General features: G+C 40.1%; 1 protein-coding gene and 1 long non-coding RNA gene across 3 annotated transcripts in view; both read right to left on the bottom strand.

The window, feature by feature from the left end:
- The window catches only part of LOC122465696, a 31,711-nt gene extending 15,955 nt beyond the window's left edge, over positions 1–15,756 (bottom strand). Inside the window, exon 1 of the long non-coding RNA XR_006290707.1 lies at positions 15,728–15,756. This is a non-coding gene — a long non-coding RNA (uncharacterized LOC122465696). The remainder of the gene's footprint in view (positions 1–15,727) is intronic.
- TMCC3 (transmembrane and coiled-coil domain family 3) overlaps positions 1–19,759 on the bottom strand; it is a 229,553-nt gene that overhangs the window by 151,194 nt on the left and 58,600 nt on the right. The window lies entirely within an intron of this gene.

Below are 19,759 nucleotides of genomic sequence, written 5' to 3'. Positions count from 1 at the left end.
TAGATGGCCCACCGGTTTGACCCAGTGTGGCCATTCTTATGTTCTTATGACCCAGGCTCTGACCCACAGCCTGGCCCTGGACCCAGCTTTCAGCACTGCCCTTGGTGCAGTCCTGACTCTACATCCGGCTTTGACTCTTGTAGCTGTTTTCAATCCCCAGGTCTGACCCTCTAAAACCCAGAGCCTGATCTAGCAGACATGAACCTCCTCTGCCAACAGTAAAACCTGATTTTGTATAACTGCTCTAGTGACTTCAATGGAATACACTTTTAAAAATAGCAGAAGGGAAAAACGGGGTAACTGGGCAGAACAGCAGTGAAGGTGATACATATTCAGCCAGCCTCAGCCCCTCCCGATACCATGGTTGTTATAGACAAGGAGGAAAATAGTAGATTAGAAGTCTAGCTGGCCACTCATGTAGCATTGGGAGAGCATCAAGATTTCCGGTAATGAGGATAATACAGATAAAATCCTGGCCCTACTGAAGTCAATGGGAGTTTTGCCACTGACTTAAACATTGCCAAAATTTCACCCTCTGTGTGGGGATGTGGGTCATATAGCCAGGGCTGCTGGTACAATTTTGAGGGGTGCTGAGAGCCACTGAACTAAACTGTAAACCCTGTTTATAATGGAATCCACTTCAAGCCCGGCAGTGCGGCAGCACCCGCAGCAGCCCTAGTTCCACCACCTATCCGTATAGCTTTTGCACATGTTATTTCAGTTCCAGTAAAAAATGTAAAGCCCAGGCGCACAAATGAAAAAGCCTTTTTAAAGAGCCTCTAATATTCAAAAGAATTAGATAACAAATGTAAAGGACCCATCTACTCTTGATCCTTTCTGCTGGCAGAACATTTTGTGTAATAATCATACGAGCACTGCATTACTCTAAAGCTAAAAATGGACCAGAGTCAGGAGGAGGCAAGGGACTCTGAATACAGATTTCAGAATTTCACTTGATAAGATCAGCTCTCAGTCTGATCTGAAGCTTCCTCATGAATGCTCCTATAAATGAGGAGGGAGAGGCTCACAGGGTGATTACAGCCGAAGCTGGCTCTTATGCCTTTTTCCTTTGGCTTTACTTTTTTCACAGTTTGATCCTGGCTGGATAAGCATCTAGAGAAGGTATTTACTGAGTCATCTTTTTCGCTTTCCAAGGCCTCAGACAATTGGTGAGAGGGAACATCTCCCAAGGGCTGTGGGAGAGAGGCTTGGCTGAATGGCTAGGTGCAATATAATCACCCTGCAAGTCAGTGGAGTGAGATCAAACAGCTTTCTTCCGGTGTTGGCTGCTTTAGACATATAGCTTTAACAAGCACATCCCACTAGCCATAAAAGGCTCAGACGTGTCACTGACAGCACTCGTAGCATTTCTGCTTCAGGAATACACTCTTCATTAAGACTAAAAAGAAAAGGAGTACTTGTGGCACCTTAGAGACTAACCAATTTATTTGAGCATAAGCTTTCGTGAGCTACAGCTCACTTCATCGGATGCATTCCTTATTTGAGCATAAGCTTTCGTGAGCTACAGCTGTGTATCTGAATCCTGCAGATATCTGCATAAAGCCACAAACACTATTATTCACATAAACTTGGATAGAGAAACGTAGTAATGTCAAATATTGAACTTTTTTCCACGGACTTTTTAAAACACAAAAGGATCCATTTTGGGGACCAAAAATCAAAGATTTTGCTTTCCAGTATTCTGGCCATCCAGGAAATAAGTTTTGGTGCGATGGTCAGATCTTGTGTTACTTTGGTGTCACAAATGATTCTTGGAGACATTAAAAAGCCAGATTTGTTGCATCATGGGAGATAATGGAACAACAGATGTAGACTGAGTTTGTGGAGAACTGTGGCACCACATGGGCCTTGGTCATGGAGTTCCGGCAATTCCCAGTCCCACACAATTACCTTAACCCCATATGATGGGGTAACATTTTAAAAGCCCTCCCCATGCTCATGTTGATATATACAGCCTTATTTGTTAGATTCCTGATTTTTAAGGTACCCTGACATATTTAAATCTTCCAATTACCATACCTTGTGTGACCCCTCCACCACACGCTTTCTGGAAAAACAGCAAAACTCAAAATTGCTATCTGCCGCTGTGCAGTAACTATAATTATATGGGGAAACCAAACAGAACTCTCTCCATAAGAACAGATCTAAAGTTATCAGTGCCTTTTTTAAAAAACAAAGATAACTGATGAATGAAATTAATAAAATCCATAGACTTTTAAGGCCAAAAGGGGCCATTTTGGTCACCTAGTCTGATCTGTATATCATAGGCCAAAGAACCTAATGACAGCTCTTTTCTTGGTTAATTAGTTTCATGTCTGCTAGGTGCAAACACTTAGTATTATTAATGAATACTCAGAAGTAAAACACTGTGCCTGTCACTTTGCTTTAGAGCTGGTCTTTCTCATCTTAAACAGGAAAAGTTGTATTACATAGTATACTTCTTCAGCTTGCACAGTCAATAAGAAAATAAGCTCAAAGGCCCTCATCCAGCAAAGTACTTAAGCACGTGAGTAATCCCATTGACCTCGCTGGGGATACTCACATCCTTAAAGTTAGGGACATCCACAAGTGCTTTGGTGAATCAGACCCCAAAGAAGGGCAGCCACTTTGTCTCCCTCTTCCTCTACTTATGGCCATGATGGTCCTAGGTATGCGTGTAGGTTCTCCCCTAACCCACTCAACTCCAGCTTAAGTAAATTAGTTCTAATTAACAATCATTCTAATACTACTAGTGAACTGATTCCATTTTTATTGACCACATCAAGGACTTCTTGTGCCTCTTCCCCATTTTATAAAACCAGCTCTCGGAGACAAATGTATTAGCCATTGCATTGCATTAAAATTGTCCTAGTTACTATGTTGGTCACAAACCAATCCCAGATTGTACCTTCAACACAAACCACACCTGACAGCTAAAACATAGTCAGTGGATTTTCTCTCAGTGTTATCTTTAATCTGCCCTTTCCACGTCTTCCTAGACTTCATTTTAATTGAATTTAAAATTGACATTTCCCCTGCACTGTTTCCTGTCAGATGCCCTAATGACGTTTCCAGTCAATGGTAGTGTCTTGACAGCAGAGAGTAGCATTTCCTGTCAAGCTAATTATCATTGTGCCACCTGCTTCGGGCCAAACAAAACTAACACTATACAGTATAATCACCTCTGGATGGACTAACACAACACCAGTTAACACTAATGCCTGGGGCTGGTGATGGTGACATCACATCCTAATTTGATTTATTTAGAATAAATAGGAGTGTGTACCAATTTCCTCTTAGGCACCCTCAGTATAATTTATAATACAAATTAGGGCTGTCAAGAAATTAAAAAAATTAATCATGATTAATCGCACTGTTAAACAATAATAGAATATAATTTATTTAAATATGTTTGGATGTTTTCTACATTTTCACATATATTGATTTCTATTACAACACAGAATACAAAATGTACATTGCTCACTTTATATTTATTTTTATTACAAATATTTGCACTGCAAAAAACAAAATAGTATATTTCAATTCACCTAATACAAGTACTGTATTGCAATCTCTTTATCATGAAATTGAACTTACAAATGTAGAATTTTGTACAAAAAATAACTGCATTCAAAAATGAAACAAAACAATGTAAAACTTTAGTGCCTACAAGTCCACTCAGTTCTACTTCTTGTTCAGACAATTGCTCAGACAAACAAGTTTGTTTACATTTACAGGAGGTACTGCTGACTTCTTCTTATTTATAGCGTCACCTGAAAGTGAGAACAGGCTTTCGCATGGCACCGTTGTAGCCGGCATCACAAGATATTTACTTGCCAGATGATTCATATCACTCATATGTCCCTTCGTTCTTAAACTGCCATTCTAGTCAACATGCTTCCTCTGATGACAGGTTCTACTCAATAACAATCCAAAGCAGAGCGGACCGACGCATGTTCATCATCTGAGTCAGATGCCACCAGGGAAGGTTGATTTTTTTTTTAGTGGTTTAGGTTCTATAGTTTCCGCATCGGAGTGTTGCTCTTTTAAGACTTCTGAAAGCATCCTCCACACCTCATCCCTCTCAGATTTTGGAAGGCACTTCAGATTCTTTAACCTTGGGTTGAGTGCTGTATCTATCCGCAGAAATCTCACATAGGGACCCTCTTTGCGTTTTGTCAAAACTGCTATGAAAGTGTTCTTAAAACAAACATGTGTGTGGTCATCATCCGAGACTGCTATAACATGAAATATATGGCAGAAAGTGGGTAAAACAGAACAGGAGACATACAATTCTCCCCCAAGGAGTTCAGTCACAAATTTAATTAACGCATTTTTTTTTTTTAACAAGCATCAGCAGCATGGAAGCATGTCCTCTGAAATAGTGGCCAAAGCATGAAGGGGCATATGAATGTTTAGCATATGTGGCTCGTAAATACCTTGTAACTCCGGCTACAAAAGTGCCATGCAAACGCCTGTTCTCACTTTCAGGTGACACTGTAAATAAGAAGCAGTCATCAGTACCTCCCGTAAATGTAAACAAACTTCTTTGTCTGAGCGATTGTCTGAACAAGAAGTAGAACTGAGTGGACTTGTAGACACTAAATTTTTACATTGTTTTGTTTTTCAGTGCAGTTATGTAACAAAAAATAATAATCTACATTTGTAAGTTCAACTTTCAGGATAAAGAGATTGCACTACAGTACCTGTATGAGGTGAATTGAAAAATACTATTTCTTTTATCATTTTTACAGTGCAAATATTTGAAATCTAAAATAATAATGTAAAATGAGCACTGTATACTTTGTATTCTGTGTTGTAATAGAAATTAATATGTTTGAAAATGTAGAAAAACATCCACAAATATTTAATAAATTTCAATTGGTATTCTATTATTTAACAGTGCGATTAGTCACGATTAATTTTTTAAATTGCAGTTAACTTTTTTTAATTAATCGATTAATCAATAGCCCTAATACAAATATTTAAAAAATCCTTCCATTAGGCACAGTCTTTCCTTCCATGGAAATGGAACATTTCCATCCCATATAACCAGACATTTTAGAACAGTCCTCCCTCTCTAACTACTAACCACCTGTGTCATTCTTCCCCATTGGCAAATGCTCAGAAGAAAGAGGAGCACTGGTGCATCCCTTGAAAGTCACTGGATTCTGGCTCTCTCGGACCAAGAGGGGAAGTGGGTTCCAAAGCCAAGGGGGGCTCATAGAGAATGCCCTGGATAGGAAGATTCTCTAGAAGATAGAGCACTGGCTTGTGACTCAAGAGACCTGGATTCAATTCCTGGCTCAGCCACAGGCTTCCTGTGTGAGCTAGCGCAGGTCATTAATCAACCCTGTGCCTCAGTGCCCATCTGTAAAATGGAGACAGTACTTCTCTACCCACAGGGTCCTGTGAGGATAAAACCCATTAATGATCCCATAACATGGTGATAAGGACGAGATAAAGTATCTAGAGAGACAGCAGCCTCCTCTCACACCAGTACCAAGTGCAACCGTATCACATAGGGAGAGAAGTGATCTCCCTGGTTGGTCCTAAGCCACTTAGGGCTTTACAGGTGAAAATCAGCATCTTAAACTAATCAATAATATGTATTAAACTGATACCTAACATTGTCAAGTCAGATTTGTGGAACAAGGGAGAAGAGAGTATAAAGTTTGTGATGGGATGGTATGCCTTTAAGAGCAGAGCAGCCTGGGAACCTTCTCGAAGTTAGAAAAAGCAGAGAGTTAGCAGAAGGAAGGTAGAGTAGGGCAGGTTCTGGTGAAGGAAAAATATGCAGAGACTACACTAAAGACCCTAGTTTGGAGATACGGATTGTTCCTAATTTTTCCCTCTATCAAGTCGTATTTGCTTCTCTGTGTTGTTGCTAACAGTAGGTGTGTGACCATTTAACCCTTGAATCATGGCAGTTCTTAAATTCTGTAATCCAGGTGACTTTATGTCATACCTAGTCAGAGAAATGGAAATAATAAAGTAACTGCTGCCTTAAAGGATGTTGAATTCCCATGTCAATCACACTCATAAAACCAGTGACTAGAGCCTGACTAAATAAAACATATCCATTACAATGTATTTTGTAACATATCTTCTATTGAGGAAACACTCTGATTACATGCTTATTGTCTCTGCACGACTCACAAGTATTTTTCTGGCATCTGTCCTATTATTCTCCAAATAAAATATTTTTCTTTAGCCTAGGAACTTTGATTTTATTAAGCGATTGCTTAGCAATGCAAAATCTTCATAAACAATTCAAGAAGTCTCCAAGCTATAATTGGTACTGCCAGATTGCACAATAGAGTGTGAGAAATTAAACAAGTTGTCTTAACAGCACTTGTGTAATCTATTCTTTTTCCAAGCCTTCGAAATAAGTTGAAGGCACTGCCATTTATTTAACGCTAGAAAATAAAACAACATTTTGACTTACCCTACTGACCAGGAAATTACCCTTATTGCTTGTGGCAAAGGTTTTCTCACTAGAAGTACTGTAAGTGGTTTAGTTACAGCCAAACAATCCAATCAGTCAAGACAGGTGCACAAGACTAAAGCAAATTTAACCTTACTGCCATCTTAACATGTCAGTACTTCAATATTTTTATTACAGTAGAGTCTAGAGATTCCAGCCAAGACTGGGTTCCATTATTCTAGGCACTGTACAAATACATAGTTAGTGACCAATATCACCAGCCCAGAGTGCTAAAATAAATATGAATCAGGACCCCAAAATTCATGAGACTGGCTTAAAAACCATGAGATTTTAACATAAGCTTGCCTCTTTTTGACCCGATTGGCCAGTCTAAGTTTGGGGCCCTGGGGATGTTCCAGATGGAAGTAGAAATTGATGGAGTCTGGCGTTTTCTCTCTGATGCAGTCTTGTTTATTTACAAGAAACATACAAAGTCCTGCGTCTCTGAACACAGGAGGAACAAAGAATAAAAAAATGAGCAGTTTCTTAGTTTATAGGCCCAAGCCTCTTTAGCCAATAGACCCAAAATCTCTTTCTCTAGACTTTCCTAGGGTCACACCATGCTTATAGGCTGCCACTTGATCTACTTGCTTTTTATCTTTGCCTCTCTTTCTGTTCTGTGTGTTCTGCCTGCATACACATCCCTCAGCAAAACTGTTCCACCGACCCAATCCAAAATTCCAGGCAGGTTCACAAACCCTTTTTGTCTGAGGTACAGGGTTTGTTATTAATCCTGATAATTTTCTTAATTGAAGGGTACGTCCAGCCACACCAGTTATCAAAGAGGTTCGTGACCCAAGCTGTTATGACAGGTTTCAGAGTAGCAGCCGTGTTAGTCTGTATTCGCAAAAAGAAAAGGAGTACTTGTGGCACCTTAGAGACTAACAAATTTATTTGAGTATAAGCTTTCGTGAACTACAGCTGTAGCTCACGAAAGCTTATACTCAAATTTATTAGTCTCTAAGGTGCCACAAGCTGTTATGAGTACCTCTGAGCATAACAACAACAACAAACGTTGGGCTGTTTGGGGTTTCTCTCTCTCTCTCTCTCTCCTGGTTTCTGAGCCTTTCGGCTTCGCATTTTCAAGGTTTCTTTCTACAATCATGAGAGCTAGAAATGTACTTATTTTAAAATGAAAGCTAAGATTCTCACTTAAATCACAAGATTCTGGAAAACAGGGCTTAGAGAAAAAATATTGCAAGACTCATGATAATATCCTGCGAGTTGGCAGTACTGAGAGAGAGTCCCTCTGCTGAAGATCTGTGTAATCTAAATAGACAAAGACAATAGGTGGGAAGAGACACAGACGTACAGATGCCCTGATTCTGCAAACACCAATGTGCTTAACTTTACTACATGAGTAGCTCCATTCATTTTAAAGGGACTACTCATGGTAGTCAAGTTAAGCACGTGTGTATTTGTAGGATCAGGACCAGAAAGATTAAATGACTTGCACAAGGCCCATAAGTATTTACATGGGGAACAAATATTTAATAATGGGCACGTCAATCTAGCAGAGAAAGGTATAACATGATATAATGGCTGGAAGTAGAAGCTAAACAAATGCAGACTGGAATCAAGGTGTCAATTTTTAACAGGGAGAATAATTAACCCCCACTGGAACAATTTTCCAAGGGTCATGGTGGATTCTCCATCACTGACCATTTTTAAATGACAATTGGATGTTTTTCTAAAAGATCTGCTCTAGGAGTTATTCTGGAGAAGTTCTGTTGCCTGTGTTGCACGAGGGGACAGACCACATGGTCACAATGTTCCCTTCTGGCCTTGGAATTTATGACTCTCTGAGGTGACCCGTCAGGTCTATGGCAGAGGCAGGAATAGAACCCAGGTCTGTATGGTGCACTGTCTGAGAGAACTGGATTGTGTTTTTCCATTTAAAAGATGTGACTCTTTCTATCAGCTCTCCACTCTTATTTTTTTTAAAGGGCTGATCAAATGGTGCTGTAAATTTACTCCAAGTTCTCAGTGGGCTATTGCAATTCTAAAGGCAACTTAAAAAAAAAAAAAAATCACACAATGGCTAAAACATGTATACCTACTATAGTTACAAACAACAACTAAGATCCCTAAAACTGAAAATTAGTGGGAAAACAATATTTTGTTGAGTTGGTTTACTTAGAGCTTTTATTGACCACACTGTGTGCCATTACAGTCTGTTTCACTGTTCCCCTTTTTAGTTACTCAGTTTCTGCCTGGCTGAAAAATTTAAACATCCTATCAAGGTTCCTTCCCCATTCTGAACTCTACGGTACAGATGTGGGGACCTGCATGAAAGACCCCCTAAGCTTATTCTTACCAGCTTAGGTTAAAAGCTGCCACCGCTAAAGTGTTACACAAAGAACAGGGGAAGTGCCCACTTGGAAACGTCTCCCCCCTAAAATATCCCCCCGAGCACTACACCCCCTTTCCTGGGGAAGGCTTGATAAAAATCCTCACCAATTTGCATAGGTGAACACAGACCCAAACCCTTGGATCTTAAGAACAATGAAAAAGCAATCAGGTTCTTAAAAGAAGAATTTTAATTGAAGAAAAAAAGTAAAAGAATCACCTCTCTAAAATCAGGATGGTAAATACCTTACAGGGTAATCAGATTCAAAACATAGAGACTCCCTCTAGGCAAAACCTTAAGTTACAAAAAGATACAAAAACGGGAATATACATTCCATTCAGCACAACTTATTTTATCTGCCATTTAAACAAATCAGAATCTAACGCATATCTAACTAGATTGCTTACTAACTCTTTACAGGAGTTCTGACCTGCATTCCTGCTCTGGTCCCGGCAAAAGCATCACACAGACAGAGAGAGCCCTTTGTTTCCCCCCCCCCCTCCAGCTTTGAAAGTATCTTGTCTCCTCATTGGTCAGGTGCCAGCGAAGTTATCCTAGCTTCTTAACCCTTTACAGGTGAAAGGGTTTTTCCTCTGGCCAGGAGGGATTTAAAGGTGTCTACCCTTCCCTTTATATTTATGACACATCCAAAAACGGGAAAAAAATCTTGATTACTTATTTTCTTTTAATTTCAGGACATACTATTTAAACGTTGCTCTGTCTTTAACTGGAATGGTTTTAAATAAGTCAACTTAACTACCTACACTGACTGCGTTCCTCTAACTACTCTGTCATAGTAACAGGAGCATCCCTGACCCCTCACTCATCTCTCCGAATCTATCCCTTGGCCTCAGGCCTTGTGCCTTTACTTTTCCAATGTGGAATCCTGTGATTCTCCCACTCTTAGACCAGTTCCCAGGCCACAGTACCCAGTGTACCAATCATGCTTGCACAGCAGATTCAACTGCAGTTCTTCACTTCAGCAGAAGTCTATGAACAGTACATAATACACTGACCCTAGACAGCTGTCTTAAAACAAAGTACTGTTTAATCTTAACTACAGGAACAAAGGATAACAAAAGAAAAAGGGTTTTCAAACAAAAGGTTCACATGCATGTCTACCTTGCCTAGAGTTCTAGGTAGGTCTTCTGACAGAATATACCTCTGTATTCACACTCTACACACTATTGTAATAAAGTTTGTGCAATGAATGCTTTGTGAGGTGGTATTTAAAAATTCATAATTTGCTGGTCAGTACTGTCCTGATAAAATGTGTGGCAACACTATGCGAAGTTCTAAGATTCCCCTGTATGGTATTATTATTATCACATGTTCCAAACCCCACTTCTGCCCAAACAGAAGTTGGCAAACAGATCTGCCCTAAACAAAGAAATGTGTGCGCTGCTTAATTTGCATTTAAGCAGTAACCAGAGTCATCAAGCAGGAAAGCTGCAAGCAGGAAAGATGAAGTTCAAACAGATGAAAAAGAACAGCAGGGAACATCCTTCCACGTAGACTCTTTGGCTCCTGGTTCTCAGCTGAAAATGTTTTTCAAGAGGGGGACTGAAACTATAAAAAAGAGGGACAAACACAGCAAGGCACTGCTCTCTCTCTGAACCTTCCCATCGCATTCACTGCTCCTGAAGAGACAAAGGAAACTGCCGTTGGACTCTGGTGGAGGGGTCATGACCTAAAGAGCCTGATCAGTAAGAAGACTGAAAGAATGTGGTGAGAAAACTTGGCTTTGAATCTAATGTAGTTTGTTAAATTAGGTATCAGTAAGTGTTATCTTTATTTATTTTGTAACCATTTCTGATTTTTCCAACTCACTACATGTACTCACTTAAAATCTCTCTTTTTCCAATTGAAAATGCAGTTTCCACAGAATCAAAATTTTCCATTTTTCATCACACATATCTAAATCAAATATTTTGTTGATTGAACCCATATTTCATTTAGAGCAGAAAAAATTTGGAATTTCTCCTCCAGGAAATTTCCACATTTTATTTTGTCCCAAATAAGCAAAGTGTCAAAATGTTTTGTTTCAACATATGCAATCAAAACAAGATATTCTGACACTCCCAGATCAAATGGTTTAACTTCAGTTTGTTGAAATGACCTGAAACACTCCACTTTGAGTCAATTTAACATTAAATTGCATTTTTCCATTGTGACATTGCCTTATGGGAGTTGTAATTCAGGAGATGGATACTACTATTCTCCCTTACGGGCCAGGCTCCCTGGCTGGACTACATTTCCCATAAGGCACTCAGAGCCATATGACTCCCATGATGCACCACACACAGAGTCAGAGGGGCGTCCCCATTTTGCATTATGGGAGATGAAGTCCTCCAGGAAGCTCAGCCCATATGAGACAATGGGTGCCTGAACTACAACTCCCAGGAGGCAGTGCACGGATTAGGAAATACAACAGTTTAATGTTTTGCTGAACTGATTCAGAACAAAACACTTCACCTGAGTTCAAAACAAAATATTCTGATTCAGGTGGAATCAACCTGAAACTCCCAGTTGTGAATTGCCTTTTGGTTTTACCCTTTTGGAGACTTTAACGTGCATGTCCCTCTAAGATAATCAAACTTCATGCTCCCACAGTGCTTTGTGAGATAAAAGTTTGCGCCAGATTCCGATTTCCTTACTGCCGGTGGAAATCCAGGGTAATTTAATTGTGGCAGATGTTTTAGACACTGGTGTAACACCACTGGTAAAAATCACTAGTCTAGATAAGCTTCACCACAGTAAACCCAGACTCATATAGATGAAGCTTATCTCTGCTTCAAGCCAGGATAAGCTGTATTAGTGTAATTCACGGTTTACACTGGTGCAGCTACACTAATGTAGCCAGACCAATGCTATTCCCCTAATGTAGGCAAGGCCTCAGGGTTTATTCTACTATCAATGAAATCAGAACCTGGCATACTAACACCACCCTTGTGAGTTAAGGAAGTATCACTGTACCCATTGTACAGGTGGGAACGTTGATGCTTAGCATTTAAATGACTTGGCCAAGGCCACAGGGACAATCAATATCAGAATTAACACTAGAGCTCAGGGGTCTGATCGTCCCATTGGTTACCCACACTCAATGCTCCTTCATTTCAATGGGGGTTATGCACACAAAACTAACAGCTTGATGGGGCCTCAGGAGTAACGAAGGGGCCTCACAGACCTCTTGGCTGCTCTCTCAGTGATAGACTTAATGGAGAGCCAGAACTTCTTTGCCAAAAGCAAGGAGATTAGAATTAAAGAAGGCAGGAGAGCTTGCTGGAAAGTGATAGGGAGAGAAAAATTACAGGAGAAAAGGTGAGAGAGAAGATGGGGAGTGAGAGCAGCAAACGTACAGAGCCAACAAGAATGACCTAAAGGACTGGGAAAAGAGCTGCTATCATTTTAAAAACCACCACCATTCCTACCTGCTCCTTTGACAAAGTCCTGGGGAATCCAAACACAGTCACTGGCAATTCTAATACACTGATCACCAAAGGAGATTTTAGAGGGTTCTTTCTCTTTTAAACGTAAATCAATATCAACCAAGCATATTCAAATTCAAACAGAACTGCAGTAAGAAATAACAAATGCCTTTAAGGAGGCATGGGGAATTCACAGGAGCCCAACACGGAATAATGTCTGCTTGCTTACTGTGGCTCATTAGTATACAAAACAGTTAACAGGTTCATTAAATGGCCTTGTCATTATCCTACAATGCTGTGCAGTACGTGCAGAGAAAGACCTGCATTTTAGGCTCACTAAATGTCTACTCTTTAGAAAAAAAGTACATTTGGTAAAGAGCTGGCCAGAAAAGGTAAAATCTTGGCTCTGGGTTCCCACTTCCTGGACAGTTCGGGTTTGGAAATACCTTGGAGAGGATACATCTGGCCTCTGGAGGGCATAAATCACCACCGCTTCAACAGGGACCTGTGGCCAATTAAGGTCTGGTGCTGACAGGCTCCTCACCAAGGAAGATGGCTGTGAAGAAGTGAAGCAATTTCTTATGTCATGTTCCCTCCTCCTTCTGTTGCCATCCTGGGCTCTCCCGGGGAATATTTATTTATTTGGGAGCCCCGAAGCAAATGTCACAGAACCTTCAAGTCGTGTAGGTATGCCCAATAAAACCTGGTCAATCTGTCTGCATCGTGCTTATGACCCCTGTCCCCCACAAGCCTCATTAAGAAAAAAAGGGGGCTGTGCAGAAAGTTATTCTGCAAATCTACCACCAGCTCTCTGCAATAGGGGCCCAATCCATCATTGAAGTCAATGGAAAAACTCCCTGGATCAGGACCAAAATGAGCATGATAGATGGGCCACAAGAAAAGGGCGTGAGGTCAGGCAATAGGGGAAGTAATCATAGACGAGCTGCTCTGTCTGGCATTTCCTCATTTCAACGCCATTCCATACTTACTACTGTTCAAAGAAGCACTGACTCTTCTCCTCCAATAAGGGATCTCCAAAAAAATGCAGCCATTGCCCTATTATCCAATGGTAGCACAATGATGGAACGGGCTGTACTACTAAAGCTAAGGAGGGTAGGCTGAGAGGAAGAGCTCCTCTGTATGGTCAGAGGGGAACTAATAGGCTATGACCCTTTGTAGTCTGTAGATACGCAGGATGCACTCTCTCTTTTGTAGCCTATGGCCCCATCACCCTTGGTGCCTATGGTGGCAGAGGGAATGTGCCCAAACAATGACTCTGTCAAGGCCACATCCTGTTTGCTTATATAAACATGAGGAGAAGAAATTTATCCAGAGGGAACACAGAGGCCATAGCACTTCCAGTAGGAATAGTCTTTGGGCATGTATTGTACCAGATGCCTGCTAGATTAGTTTAGAAGCCATTACTTTATTTCCTTCAGATAATAACACCTGATAAAGCCAACAAGAGAACATTTTAGCCATGATGAGGGGCTGGGGTTGCAGCGGGATTCCTATTATCTTCCACTCTTATTTATTCATGTTTGGGCTGGGGGGGGGGGGGGCTCTGATTCAGTTCATCAGATGGGCAAAGGAAATGATTTCAACCTTTAACGAATCATAAATACTGTGTTTAAAATATAGCTGTCACCAATACAGTTCTCGTCAATGATCTGAAATGAACTTACAATTGATTTTATATTAGAGAGATCCTTTTACAAACCAATGTGGGCAGAAACGACAAATGGAAAAAAAGATCAGTAGTAAATATGATAAACAAGTACCTTTCCTGTGACGTTTTTATAGATAAGCAATGTGGATACATAAGGGGAAATAATCATGTTTTACATATGTATGGCCATGGACTGAATTTTTGTTCTGATGGGCACTATTCTCTCATTTTGCAGACCCCTAATGCAAATATGAAGGCATTCACTGTGTGGTAGTCAAAGAAAGCAAACCTGTAATAAGAGTTTGGAATGACTGGATATATGGGTACCGTACATTGGTCTAGAGGTACCATATGGCACCACATACAATGCATAGAGATTGCCTAGGGTGGTAGGTCTAGGGAGGGTTGGGTGATGTAGGCCCTTTGAGAAGAAGGGAGTAACAGAACAGAGGAGAAAAGAGCCAGGATTTGTAAGGCTCAAGAGGAACTTGGTGAAGTTGGGGAGCGTACAGATCTCGTTTCAATGATTTGCAGCAATGTCCTCTCAACGGTGACATGTGCAGAGCAGACTCCTGAGTTACGGCGGATGGTGGAAAGGCACAATGCAGACCATTGCTTTCATCGTTTGAAAGCCATTACGATAACAAGCACTAAATGCACCAGCATTTGTAGCATCAAATTAAAAGTCTATCATGAAATGAATTGCCATTTGTCTGCTTGCCCTCTGGGATTTTGCAAACTAATGCTATTAAGTATCTTAATGACAGAACTTTCAATTGTTTTCTTTGCCACCATTGTTTTCATTGTGTCCAATTTTCAAACCCAAGATGATCAACAAGGAAATTCTCTTGTTCCGTTTTTTTAGCCCGGTGGTTAATGAAGAAACATTCTGTAATACTGTGTTTAACTGCAAAGTGATAAATGAAAGGCATACGGTACTTGGCATATTGGAAAGCATATTTCTGCGTGTCTGCCAAATCTACAATATTTTACAAGGATTACAGCTGGAAAAAAAAAAAAAAAAACTGTACGCAGCACCCAAACATTGGAGGTAGAAGAAATTGGCTAGAAAAGGTAAGCAAAATCTGTGCAAGAATTAGGACAATAGCTATCCACTCAAAATCACTAGGAGTTTGTTGCACTGTGTTTAAAGGAACAGACTGCCAAACTAAAATTCACACTTCTAATGTTTAGTAAATCTACTACTATTACTTATAACATCAAAGATTACTAGAGAGAAAAACAGAAAAATGTGGCTGTAAAACCGAAAAAAGGGTCAGAAGAACCAGGGGCAAAAGCAGCACTGGAATCTACTTTTAACACATTTTTTTTTAAAAAAACTGTATAAATTGCAAATCAAGTGCCCCTCTAATTTTCATGGTTTCCAGCACCAAAGATGCTACAAACATTGCCTAATAAAAATGTGTACGAACACACAGGTGAGTCGGCACTGTTAATAATGAATTTTTATGTTCTGTTGGGAGAAGACACATATTGGAGATGGAGGGGAGGCTTGATTCCACTGTAGTCTTTCCCCTATTGATGCTATTTCCCAGTTTATAGTAGCCATTTTTGTGTAACATACACTGGCACAGTTCTACTAAGGTACCAAAAGGTCTTTCCGCTCTACCTTCTTTTCCTGTTCCAAAGAAGCAAGACCAGAGAGCCATGAGTGTGCTCAGCTGCATGTGATTACTAACACTGTAGCAGAACCAACCAATACCAGGGAGCCTGAACCAAATCTGTAATTCCTTCTGAGCAGCAGAATCTATGTGCTTGCTCAGACACTAGACTAGCAGTCTCTCTAATATAAAATGTCACACTACATCCTCAATTAACTGAATTTATTTATGAAGTGATGCAATTAACTCAGTGAGAATAACACAGGGAAACAGCAGTCTTCTTGTTCACTATACTGCAGAAAGGTAGTAAACCTTTTCAATAATTACTAAATATAATAAAACATGAAATAATAAACAGAATAAAGGGAGGAAACCATTACAGAATATATATAATTTACATATAATGGACATGAAACTGAGTTCTGTATGAATTAAAATAAGAAAAATTGGAACAAAACATTTGCTGGATTCTATTCAATTGAAGCACAAAGTCAATATTTTAATAGCAGGAGTCCTCCAGTGTATGTCTGAATACCAGGAAATTACTCCAAAACATATCATTTTGCCTATTCCAAACAGTAGACTAGTAATTTAGCTCAAAATGGTGTTTGCACTTTCCAGATCTCCTAAGTCTGCTTATTTTTTCCATCCAGTTATTACCACTCCATGCTCTGCTTATGTGGCACCTCTCACACAATGTGTCAAAAGGTAACTCTGAAAGCAATATGTAACCAGCAAAAGAAAACATATTAAAGCAAAGACTTTCTCCCAGCAGTCATTAAAGATTAGCTACTAAATAGAAAAGAACAAGCTCTTGAATTCTGATTTCTCGCTCTCTCTCTTACAGACACACACACACACAACTGAGACCTACCTACTTCTAGCAGTAGAGATTTCCACAAAGAATGAAATTAAATACACCTCCCTTCCATGCAATTAAATACACCAATACTTGTGAAAATGAAGGTAATGTTATCCCCTCTGATCCCATTCTAGCTGGTTACTTTGGGGGCATGTTCCGTCTCCTCTTTCACGGCTACAGAAGACCCCAGATCCTGCAGAAGCAGGGTGGCTGTGCTGCCTGAGTTGGGGCAGGCTTTGGGAAGCCAGTCTATAAATCCATATGAATGGCACACCATGGAACAATTCTGGCCCTGATTCAGCAAGGTACTTCAGGATGGAGTAGTTTTGCTGAAGTCACTGGGACTATTCATGTGCTTAACAAGTTATGCATGTTGTGCCCCAAATGCCCCTGCATGCCCACTGGCAAAGGGATCACTGTCACGTAACAGCAACCCATATCAAGCCTGACAAACTCACTATACCTAACATTGTTGTCATGATATTTATCTGTAAAGAATGTCATGTGAGATATCTAATGAAAGCCTTTGACACACTGGTCATTAATCATCATTGTGAAATGTATTAACACTATATAAGGAATTATGGATACATACTGATACTATGCTTTAAAGTCTGTAACCATACAAAGGGAAAAAACAGATTTTTTTTTTTTTCCAGACAAGGGGGAAGATAGTTATCTCCCTGTCTCTAATGTAAACTGAGCATGGTGATGGCAGAGGCAATGGGCAGTTCATTGGCATTGAAAATGAACAGGAGGAACAAAATAATGTAAGGATGTGAAATCAGCATGGGAAGACACTGGAGTCTGAACCCCAGGGGTTCATCTGCTGACAAAGACAATAAACTTTGAGGAACATAAGGAGACGCAAAAAGACATCATAGTTATCCATCCCTGAGGGGACAAAGAGGCCATCTCTCCTTGTATCTTTCAATGGTGAATGCTTTGCAGTGTGGGTGGGTGATGCTGAAAGGTTGCTTCAGGTGAGAGACTTCTCTTTAGTCAAGGACTGCAGCCTGTTAAGTTTTAGTGATTCGGAAGCATGTTATACTTTGGTTTTATTTGTAATCATTTCTGTCTCTATTATTCTTGCTTAGTATCACTTAAATCTCAGTGCTCGTTGTTTTACCATAAGTACATCTCAGAGCCGCTACGTTAAGCAGAAGAGCGTCAATTTCTGGTTAAATTAAGCAATCTGGTGTGTACACTGTCTCTTTAGAGACAGTAGACTTGGTAATTTCTATGAGCAGTGATGGGCTGGATGCTGCAGGAAAATGCTTCTGCAGGGCTTGGGGCACCACGGGTTGACCTGCAAGGCAAAGTTAGGACTGTTGGGATCCTGAGGAATCTGTGGGGCTGGCTAACAAACTGGAGTGGCAGGGAGTTGTCATTCCGTTCAGCACTAGCAGATGCCTTTTATGCTGAGGCAAAGAGGTAATGGTGATTTACAGTTCTGGACACCCCAAGAAAGTGTCACATATGTGCTTACATATCTTGCTGAATCTGAGCCTAAACTAGAACAAGGACTAAAATAATCTGACAATATTAAATTACACATATCTGCAAAGAATGACATCTGTGGCTTCTCAGCAATAGTCTTTTAGGATACATTACCCAAATTAGTTCTATTATGTATCTTCAAATCTATGCTATTCTTCTAAATAAATACCCTTTCTTAAAAAAATATGGGAGCCGTGCATGCACATTGGAGAACAGGATGTGGCTGTCAGAATGCATGAGTCTGTGTATGTGCTCATATCATATTTACATATATGTTTGTGCTTTGTAGGCCTTTCAGTATTACTTTTCATATGGTGGTTTCTATATTCTGTATTTTTAAAAAATGGTGAAGTTTGAATACAAAGTGTTTTCATGGAAAGTAATTTTTTTTAAAACTAAGTTATTCAATTTCATGCTGAGTTTTGAAAGCCATTGAAGACAGCGAAGTAACAAAACATCTGTCACATGACTTCTCACGCAATGAATGATTTGCTGTTTTCCTGTCCAATTGCAGAAACTGCCAAAGGGAGTGTTTTCTCACCAGTTGCTACAGCCAAGTTCTAATCCATGATGAGCCAGAAATTAATCAAACTCCCATTTTAAAGCAGCATTCCAGAGAAACGGTTCACTATGAATCACTGTTCCCAACAAAAACAACCGCTCAGGAAGGAGTAGGCAGCATTGTTGTCACCTGACCTCCGTTTGGGAGAGGGATGCAGCTCTATGTTCCAATATGAGTCCCTATAGTGGAAAGTGATGTTTGTAAATAAACCTCATCTTTGGCAGCCCTGACCCACTTTCAGGTGGTTCTAGCAGAGGCCAGGTTGTGGCCATTTTGTGCCTCAGCAGTCTACTCTTCTGGCAGACTTTCCGCCACTGAAGTTCTGTGGCAGGATCTACTTCAGTAGATGTAGATAATGTAACTGGGATAAAATACAATGTGGTTTTACAAAAAGTAGATCGTGCACATCAACCTGATCTCTTTCTTTAAGAATATAACCGATTTTCTAGACAAAGGAAATGGAGTAGATCTAATGTAGCTGGATTTCAGTAAAGCATTTGATACAGTTCCACATGGGAATGAATCTGTGTTCTAGCTGTACCTGAACCCAGCTCTGCAACCACTATCTTTGATGTCAAAGGGACTATTTGTAGGCGGAGAGACAACTTGTGACAAAAGCTGCAGCATTAAGTTGTCTGTTTAAGCTTCAGAGTAGCAGCCGTGTTAGTCTGTATTCACAAAAAGAAAAGGAGTACTAGTGGCACCTTATAGACTAACAAATTTAATTGAGCATAAGCTTTTGTGAGCTACAGCTCACTTCATCGGATGCTTGTTTCACTCCAGAAGACTTATAGCAAACCCGCAGGAAGATTGTGTGTGTCCCTGTGTCAGTCCCAGAGATATAGGCGTGGGGAAAATAATGAATGGAAAAAACAGGTTCTTTTCTAGAGTGCAACAAAAGAGCTGAACTCACTAAAACCAGAAAGTCTGTCTGAAGGGACATAGAAAAAATCTCATTCCAGTGGAAACTAAACATTCTTGATTTGAATATATTTGCTACAGTGGAACTGTCTTGCAGCAGGGAAAATCGTGCTGCAACTGAAAGAATTAACAATAGGTTCCAGCATGACTTTACTCACCAGACTAGAGTGATAGTGTACGCGGAAAAAAGTCGAAAGGATGTGTCTATCAGCAGACACTCTATGAAAGGCTAGGAATTTCCACTTGAATATAAATCAGTATCAGCTTCACAAGCTGATAAGGATTTTTGACTTCCGCGTCACATTCACCGAAAGTCTCGCAGTTTTGTTTTTAGTACTATCTTAGTTCCAAATGAACC

Source organism: Chelonia mydas, chromosome 1, assembly GCF_015237465.2.
Source record: "Chelonia mydas isolate rCheMyd1 chromosome 1, rCheMyd1.pri.v2, whole genome shotgun sequence".
NCBI classification, from domain to species: Eukaryota; Metazoa; Chordata; order Testudines; family Cheloniidae; genus Chelonia; species Chelonia mydas.
The sequence above is the reverse complement of the archived record's forward strand: the minus strand, read 5'-3'. Positions and strand labels throughout refer to the sequence as shown.